Consider the following 9,273-nt stretch of genomic DNA (forward strand, 5'->3'; position numbering starts at 1 on the left):
ACATATTCTAATATGATTTTTAGAATGTTTACAATATTCTACCAGATTTGCCAAATATGTAGAATATTCTAAATATTCTACTAAAATATTTAAAAAATGTTTTTTTTTGTATTTATTTTTTATTTATTTTATTTTGGTATTTTTCTGGAAAGTATAGATTCCGTAAATAATATTGGAAAAAATTTTTGAAAATTTTCAATTATTTTGAATTTTAAAAATGTTTTTGTTTTGTCTAATAAATGAGTGTCTAGGAATTGCATCTCACGGTCTCACAAAATTATGTTGTATCAGATGAATCTAACAATATATATATATATATATATATATATATATATATATATATATATATATATATATATATATATATATATATATATAATATCTCAAATTTTTTGAAAAATATTATTCAATACCATTTACCCACTGTTGGTACACAACTAAAACTGCATATGATTATCAGTTTAGTGTAATTTTTAAATAAATGCTATGATCGACTATTTTAAAATTTTACATTTCTGACTATCTTTAAATTTTGATAATAGATATAGATATAAATAATTTTATTTTACTTTTTAGCTATGATTGTTAATTAATTTATAAAATAACTATAAAAAAACATACTTTAAAAAAATAGTTTTTGAATATTATTTTAGTTAATATGACTATACCATTCAAGTTTATATTTAACATGTTCAAACATTTTAAATATAGATAGAAATATTTTATCCATTTTTTGGTTTATTTATAATTTGGTTTATGTTTTAAATCAACTAATTTATTTAATTTAACAAAACAAATATATTATATTAATAACTTGGAGGTGATAGTAGGGATGAGAGTGGGTCCAAACCTGGACCGGTAGACTCGGACCCGGAAAACCCGGGAACCAGTTACGAGATTTTTTAGGACTGGTATATAGGAACAGGTTCCGGTTCGGTTCAGGGTAATGTACCAGGTAAAGTGGGTGTAGAACCGGAGAACCAGGAAATATCAAAGTGGGTCAAATGAAACCGGGTAAAGTAGGTCTAAAAACGAAAAACCCGAGGAATCGGGTAAAGTGGGTCGAATGCATGTTTCAAAATTTCACAAAATACAAAAATAAAGCAGTGAAAAAAAATTCACAGCTTTGATATCCCAACTTTGAGAGACTATAAATCGGTGAATATGAAACCAAAAATGAAAAAATTATAGTCTAAAATCATGTACAAACTCTATACTACACTTTGGAAAAAACCACATGCTATTCCGGCTTCAAACGAATTAAATGTGTATGTTTTAAATCTATCACGAAATACAAAGAAAGCTGAAAAACATAAAATTTTCAGCTTTGATATCCCAACTTTGAGAGGCTATAAGTCAATGAATAAACATCCAAAAATAACAAAATTATAGTCTAAAATCATGTACAAACTATAAACTACACTCTGGAAAAAAAAAACCTCATGCCAATCCGACTTCAAACGAATGAGATATGATGTTTTAAAACTATCAAAAAATATAAAAAAAAAAAAAAAAAAAAAAAAAAAAAAAAAAAAAACTTAAAAACATAAAATTTCAAGCTTTGATATCCCAACTTTGATAGACTATAAGTCAATGAATATAAACCCAAAAATAACAAAGTTATAGTCTAAAATCATGTACAAATATAAACTATACTATGGAAAAAACCTTATGCCAATCCGACTTTAAACGAATGAGATATGCATGTTTTAAAACTATCACAAAATACAAAAAAAAAATAAAAAATAAAAAAAATAATAAAATAAAACAACTTTGAGAGACTATAAGTCAATGAATATAAACCCAAAAATGACAAAATTATAGACTAAAATAATGTAAAAACTATAAACTATACTATGGAAAAAACTTCATGTCAATCCGACTTCAAACGAATGAGATATGCATTTTTAAACTTTCCATAGAAACCGGTTCCAGCCCCTAAAACCGGTTCCGGTTCTTAAACCTGGTTTACCCAAACCCGAAACCCAGATTACCCGGAACCCGGATAGAGCCATTCGTTAAACCTGGGACCCGAATCAGTTTAACATATTCCGGTTCTAACGGTTCCGGTTCCGGTCCGGTTTTCTGGTTCTAAATCTCATCCCTAGGTGATACCCTCGTGAAACACGGGACAAATTATTTATTTATTTATTTGTGGTCAATGTCGTTATTGGGTTTGGGCAATGATGATAAATATTTTAGGGATAATGACTTATGAGGGTAATAAGGTTTTCAGTTTCTCCTTATTAGGTCACTAAGGTTTTTCTTGTGCGTATTAGACCAATATAGTTGTTATTACCATTTAGAAATAGTCTTTTTTTACCGGTTAAAACCGGTAAAAATGACTATTTGTAAACGGTAATAACAACCATATTGGTCTAATACGCACAAAAAAAACCTTAGTAACCTAATACGAACAAACTGGAAGCTTAATTACCCTCCGAAGTCATTAACCCCAATTATTTAGAAAACATGCTTACTAATCAATGTGACTGACTTGTTTGACTGAAAATAGTTGCTTTTATTTAAACTTATCTCACAACCCTTCTAGAACTTCTATGTCCAAAAACTCATATGATTGATGATCTTCATTACATAAATATGCAACATTTTATCAATAACTTCTTTTTTGTCATTTACATATTTACATGAACGCACCCATATGTACAAATACAATCTCACTTTGATACCTCCCATCAATGTTTACATTTGATAACGAATGGAAATGTAAAACCAACAGAGACTTGCAGACGATATCTATTATCAATTATTTTAAAAAGCAAAACCACAACATTAATTAAGAAACTAAAGTTGCAAAATTAATCAAAAATCAGCACATAAACAAACACATACAGACTATATACAACATCTAAAAGGAAGTTTATACAGCATGAAACTTAATGACAGGAAAAGTAAAAAACTTAAAAGAGACTTTATAAAAAGAAATATCAGCCTTACTTGCCACAAATGGTTGAAGACATCAACAAGAAGATCAATCTGACCATGGAATCCACATGTTGTCTGTAGATGAACTACCGAAACATAAGAATTGCAATTGAACTCTATTAGCATTTGAAAATGGAATTAGGGTTCTAGAGAAGACGACGAATAATACTTATTATATATTAAAAAACGATAAATACTCTAAAAAAACCTAAAGAATGACCTGGCTAACCAGTACGTTAACATTATTTGTGTTTGCTAACCTACAAATAATAGTTATTATATATTAAAAAACGATGCATGGTAGAAAAGCTCATATCATACTATATTATAAATGAAACGTTCTTCCTTTCACCACATTCATTTGAAAGTACAATTAACATTGGTGAAACTATGCATGGTATTTTTTTTGGAAAATATATATTCCGAAAATAATATTGAAAAAAAAAATTCTAAAATTTTCAATTATTTTGAATTTTAAAAATGTTTTTGTTTTATCTAATAAATTAGTGGCTATGATTGCGTCTCACGGTCTCACAAAATTAGGGCGTCTCACATGATATATATATATATATATATATATATATATATATATATATATATATATATATACCTATTCTAATAAAAGTGTAATTTTTAATATCCTTTTGACATGTGTCACCATATTAAGCCTCATAATTAATGCAAAAAACTTTTTTGTCATCTTTCACGTTATTATGTCTTATAATTAATGCATACCATTTGTTAACATATTAAATCTCCATTTCAAATTTCAAATTTTAAATTTCCAATTCTAATTACATTAAATTAACAACATTAGAATAAAAATTAAAATAAAATTAATACAAATTATAAAGTGATATAATTTTACATATTTATTTAAATCAATCATTATAATTTTATATATCTAAAAAAACCTCATAATTAATAATTTATTTAAATTAAGTTTTTAATAATTTTAAATTATAACTATTAAAGTTAAACAATTTTATAATCGTGGTTACCACGAGTTCTAAACTAGTATATATATTAAACGAATGCCCATCTGTTGTAAAAGTTAAAAGTTACATTAAAAATATATATGTTTTTTAAAAAGATTATGATATTTATATTAGATATAAAATAATAATTTTTAATATATATATATATATATATATATATATATATATATATATATATATATTTGTGTACAAACAGTGGGTAAATGGTATTGAATAATATTTTTTTAAAATATCTGAGATTATATATATATATATATATATATATATATATATATATATATATATATATATATATATATATATATATATATATGGGTAAATGGTATTGAATAATATTTTTTTAAAATATCTGAGATTATATATATATATATATATATATATATATATATATATATATATATATATATATATATATAATCTCAGATATTTTAAAAAAATATTATTCAATACCATTTACCCACTGTTTATACACAAGTAAAACCACATATATGATTGTCAATTTAGTATAATTTTTAAATAAATGCTATGATCGACTAATTTAAAATTTTACATATATGACTATCTTTTAATTTTTATAATAGATATAGATATAAATAATTTTATTTTACTTTTTAGCTATGATTGTTAATTAATTTACAAAATAAGTTTAAAAAATATACTTTAAAAAAGTAGTTTTTGAATATTATTTTAGTTAATATGACAATACGATTCAAGTTTATATTTAACATGTTCAAACATTTTAAATATAGACAGAAATATCTGATCGATTTTTTGGTTTATTTATATTTTGGTTTATGTTTTCAATCAAGTACTTTATTTAATTTAACAAAACAAATCTATTATAATAAATGAAAGTTTTTTTGTCACATGTTCTTTTCTACTTTATTTGGACACATGTCATTTTCTAACATTTTTAAATTTTCTATTTTCCACTTGTCATTTTATTGTATTTTTCATTTTATTAAATTAAAATTCCACATTTAATATGTAAGGTATTTATTAGAAATAATTTATATATGTAATGTATCTAATACATTAAAGTCTCTTTAATTTTAATAATTCAAAAGATTTCTTATTTTTCTTATAAATTCAAACTTTTCAAATTGTTAAAATTTCATATTTAATTTTTTTAAATAAACCCATGTAATACATGGGTCTTACACCTAGTATATTATATTGATAACTAGGAGGTGATACGCTCGTGAAACACGGGACAATTTTTTTTATTCATTTGTGGTCAATGTCGTTATTGGGTTTGGGCAATGTTAATAAATCTTTTAGGATAATAACTTAGGAGGGTAATAAGGTTTTCAATTTATCCGTATCAGGTCACTAAGGTTTTTTTTGTGCGTATTAAATCAATATGGTTGTTATTACCGTTTAGAAATAGTCATTTTTACCGGTTAAAACCGGTAAAAAGGACTATTTCTAAACGGTAATAACAAAACCGGTAAAAATGACTATTTCTAAACCGTAATAACAACCACATTCGTCTAATACGCACAAAAAAACCTTAGTGACTTAATACGAAAAAACTGGAAACATAATTACTCTCCTAAGTCATTAACCCCAATTATTTAGAAAACATGCTTACTAATCAATGTGACTGACTTGTTTTACTGAAAATAGTTGCTTCCATTTGAATTTATCTCACAACACTTTCAAAACTTCTAAGTCCAAAAACTCATATGATTGATGATCTTCATTACATAAATATGCAACATGTGTTATCAATAACTTCTTTTTTGTCATTTAAATGTTTACATGAACACATCCATATGTACAAATACAATCTCACTTTGATACCTCCCATCAATGTCTACATTTGATAACGATTGGGAATGTAAAACCAACAGTGACTTGCAGATGATGCCTATTATCAATTATTTTATAAAGAGCAAAGCCACAAAATGAACTAAGAAACTGAAGTTGCAAAATTAATCAAAAATCAGCACATAAACAAACACATACAGACTATATACAACACATAAACGGAAGTTTATAAAGCATGAAACTTAATGACAGGAAAAGTAAAAAAGTTAAAGGAGACTTTATAAAAAGAAATATCACCCTTACTTGCCACAAATGGTTGAAGACATCAACAAGAAGATCAATCTGACCATGGAATCCACATGTTTTCTGATCATGACTTCAGTAGATGAACTACCGAAATGTGAATTCTATTAGCATTTGAAAATGGAATTAGGGTTCTAGAGAAGACGACGAAGGGTTTAAAAAAAATGGAACATTTCTTGATTTGTGTGTCTCATCCTTGCGCAGGGGCCATGCTAATCTTCTCTGTATCGTTCCAATTTTATCGGATGTCCCCAAAGGGAAGGCCATAGATGAAGAGCGTTGCCATATAGATGCGTAGCAGGTTATACGAGACGATGCGAGTTCTAAACGAACTAGTTTACTGTTGATGGTGATATATTCTTCATGTCTTTAAATTTAGGGTTAATGACTTAGGAAGGTAATTAGGTTTTCAGTTTGTCCGTATTAGGTCACTAAGGTTTTTTTGTGCGTATTAGACCAATATGGTTGTTATTACCGTTTAGAAATAGTCATTTTACCGGTTAAAACCGGTAAAATGACTATTTCTAAACGGTAATAACAACCATATTGGTCTAATACGTACAAAAAAAAAAAAAAAAAAAAAAAAAAAAAAAAAAAAAAGACTTAGTGACCTAATACGAACAAACTGGAAACCTAATTACCCTCCTAAGTCATTATCTCAATCTTTTATTGATGTTGGGTTGGATATAGAAATGTGTATGTTATCCATTTGAATTTTGGGTTTTGTACCCTGGGGGATATTCGCTATATTTGGGTGCCGATAAACTTAAAAGTGTTACCAAAATATAAGTATTTGAACTATATTATAACCAAAAAAATAAAAACGACATTACAACGAAAAAAAATAAAAACGACATTACAACGAAAAAAAACATTGACCAAAAAAACATTACAACGAAAAAAACACTAATATTCGTCAAAATATTTATGCTCGATCTTCGCCTTTATTTTTCGGAGCACCTCCAACCGTCTTGGTGACAAATTCTCCTCGCTAGTTTGAATACTTGCCAAATCTTTTGCAATGCGATCTTCCTTGGCTTCAACACGAAGGAACTCCAAATGATCCCGTTGCAACTCATATCTTTTACGCCCGATTTCGTTGTGATTGTCAATTTTTTTTCCATTCAGCTTGCTCTCGACATTTAGTTCTGCCTTCCTCCGCATTTTGTTGAGCACGCCTCGCTTTGGTGTGGCCTATTGGTCGTCGAGGCAGGGAAATCTTTTCTAGGTCGTTCAAGTCGTCCGGTATATTATCCGTGTCTGCATTGAGGTCGATGTTCGTGCGTGCGTCCGAAACATCGACCGAACCTGAGTCGCGCGACCTCTTCGATTGTTGTTCCGTAAATGTGTCCGTTTTATTCCACTTTGGGTCTTCCTTCACAATCTCCCAAATCTTTTTGTGCTAAAAAAACGTGACTGGTCTCGACATTATATTGGTCCCTCGCTACTCTATAAACGTCAAAATCGGTCGCATCACTTTGCTTGTGCAAGGAAAGCTTGACGGAATTAAACTTCATGCATTTCTTGCTTATTTGAGTCCATTTGAAAAAGTTGCCTTGAGTGTTGAGGATGTTCGTGTACAATTCGTATTGTGCAAAACCAAGAGGCGGAGGTGTATTTGTGTTTAGAGGAGGAGTGTTGAGTTTGATCCATAGTAATGAAAAGAGAATTTTTTTGAAGATTTGAAATTAAAAGGTTTGTTATAAGATTATAGATAAAAAAAGTAAGGGTAGATGTATATGTATATATAAGTGTAAAAGAGGTAAAAATATTGAAAAATAATAATTTTTTTTTCATGTTTTTGACCGTTTTACAATGGTTCAAAATAAAAAATGTGGCCATTGAAAATTAATTTTGGATCGAAAAAATGCCCATTTGAACATGTTATCACCACTACACGTCATAACGTAACACAGTATAACGGCTTAGGGAGGCGGTGTTCTAGCCGTTATATCGGCGTTTTTTGATGGCCAACTCAGCATAACGCCAAAGGGCATTGCCCACTCCTAGCGGTCTTATGTTTTGGAAATTTTCTTTTAGAAGACATAGCTGTAAAAATATGACATAAACCAAGCCTCACTACTAGAAAAAAAAAACATTTCTTGACAGATAAATTACGACATACAACTCGTTTATGACAGGCATAAAAGTCTGTCATAAACTTTATGTCATATATCGTAGAATATCAATGATTTACGACAGACAAAATGTACGTCGTAACTTTATGTCGTATTTTAAAGAGTAAATTAAACTGATTTTTTTTCCATTAGTACTATAAGGAACCCTTAGTAATAGCAAACAATAATACAATGATGCTATGTCAACAAATACATAAGCACTATATAATATGAAAAAATTGAAGCAAGTTTAAAAGATATAAGAAATATTAAAACTAATAAACCACTAGGTTAGTGCAAAAAAACTAATGACAAAGCTGCAGAAAAAACCCGAAAACCAATTTGAAAAAGATCCACTTTGGTGTGAGGAAAAAAACAAAAAAGACAGATTGTTTAGAAAAAAAATCATATTTTGAGGTATACTCTAAAAAAACCTAAAGAATGACTTGGCTAACCGGTAGGTTAACATTATTTTTGTTTGCTAACCTACAAATAATAGTTATTGTATATTAAAAAACGATGCATGGTAGAAATGATCATATCATATCATATCATACTACATTACAAACAAATCATTTTTCCTTTTACCACATTTATTTGAAACTCCCAAGCAATTTTCCTTTCACCACATTCATTTGAACCTCCCATGACTTTTCAATTTCTTTCCAATAGTGATTATAAGTTGGTTAATATGATTAATTAAATGTCAAACCTAAAGTGTAATCATATATAAACTAAATTCCATTATTAAAATAATATCTTTACTTCTACTTATAAAGTTATGTTATTTTAACTTTTAACATATTATACTTAATTTATTAGTTTTAATATATTGTTCGATGTAAACCATTATCATTTTAAAGCTACAAATTTTGAACAATTTGTATAAATACTTAAATTATAAATTTAAATATAACATTACATGATCAACTTAAATATAAATTTTAGTTTAACTTAAACAACTCAAATAATTTTTTGTAAATAGTTAAAACTGATAAATTGCAATGTCTTTTTGATGATTATTATAAGTTGGTTAATAAGGTTAAATAAATATCAAACCTAAAGTGTAATCATAAATAAACTAAATTTCAAGATTAAAATAATATCTTTACTTCTACTTATAAAGTTATGTATTT

At 27.3% G+C, this 9,273-nt stretch overlaps 1 non-coding gene across 1 annotated transcript; it reads right to left on the reverse strand.

Moving 5' to 3' along the window:
* Positions 1-6,178: 6,178 nt before the first annotated feature.
* On the reverse strand, positions 6,179-6,281 carry LOC111916798 (U6 spliceosomal RNA). Its single transcript, XR_002858664.1, has one exon. It is a non-coding gene; the product is annotated as a U6 spliceosomal RNA (small nuclear RNA).
* Positions 6,282-9,273: the final 2,992 nt, after the last annotated feature.

This window comes from Lactuca sativa, chromosome 1 (genome assembly GCF_002870075.4).
Source record: "Lactuca sativa cultivar Salinas chromosome 1, Lsat_Salinas_v11, whole genome shotgun sequence".
Taxonomy (NCBI): Eukaryota; Viridiplantae; Streptophyta; class Magnoliopsida; order Asterales; family Asteraceae; genus Lactuca; species Lactuca sativa.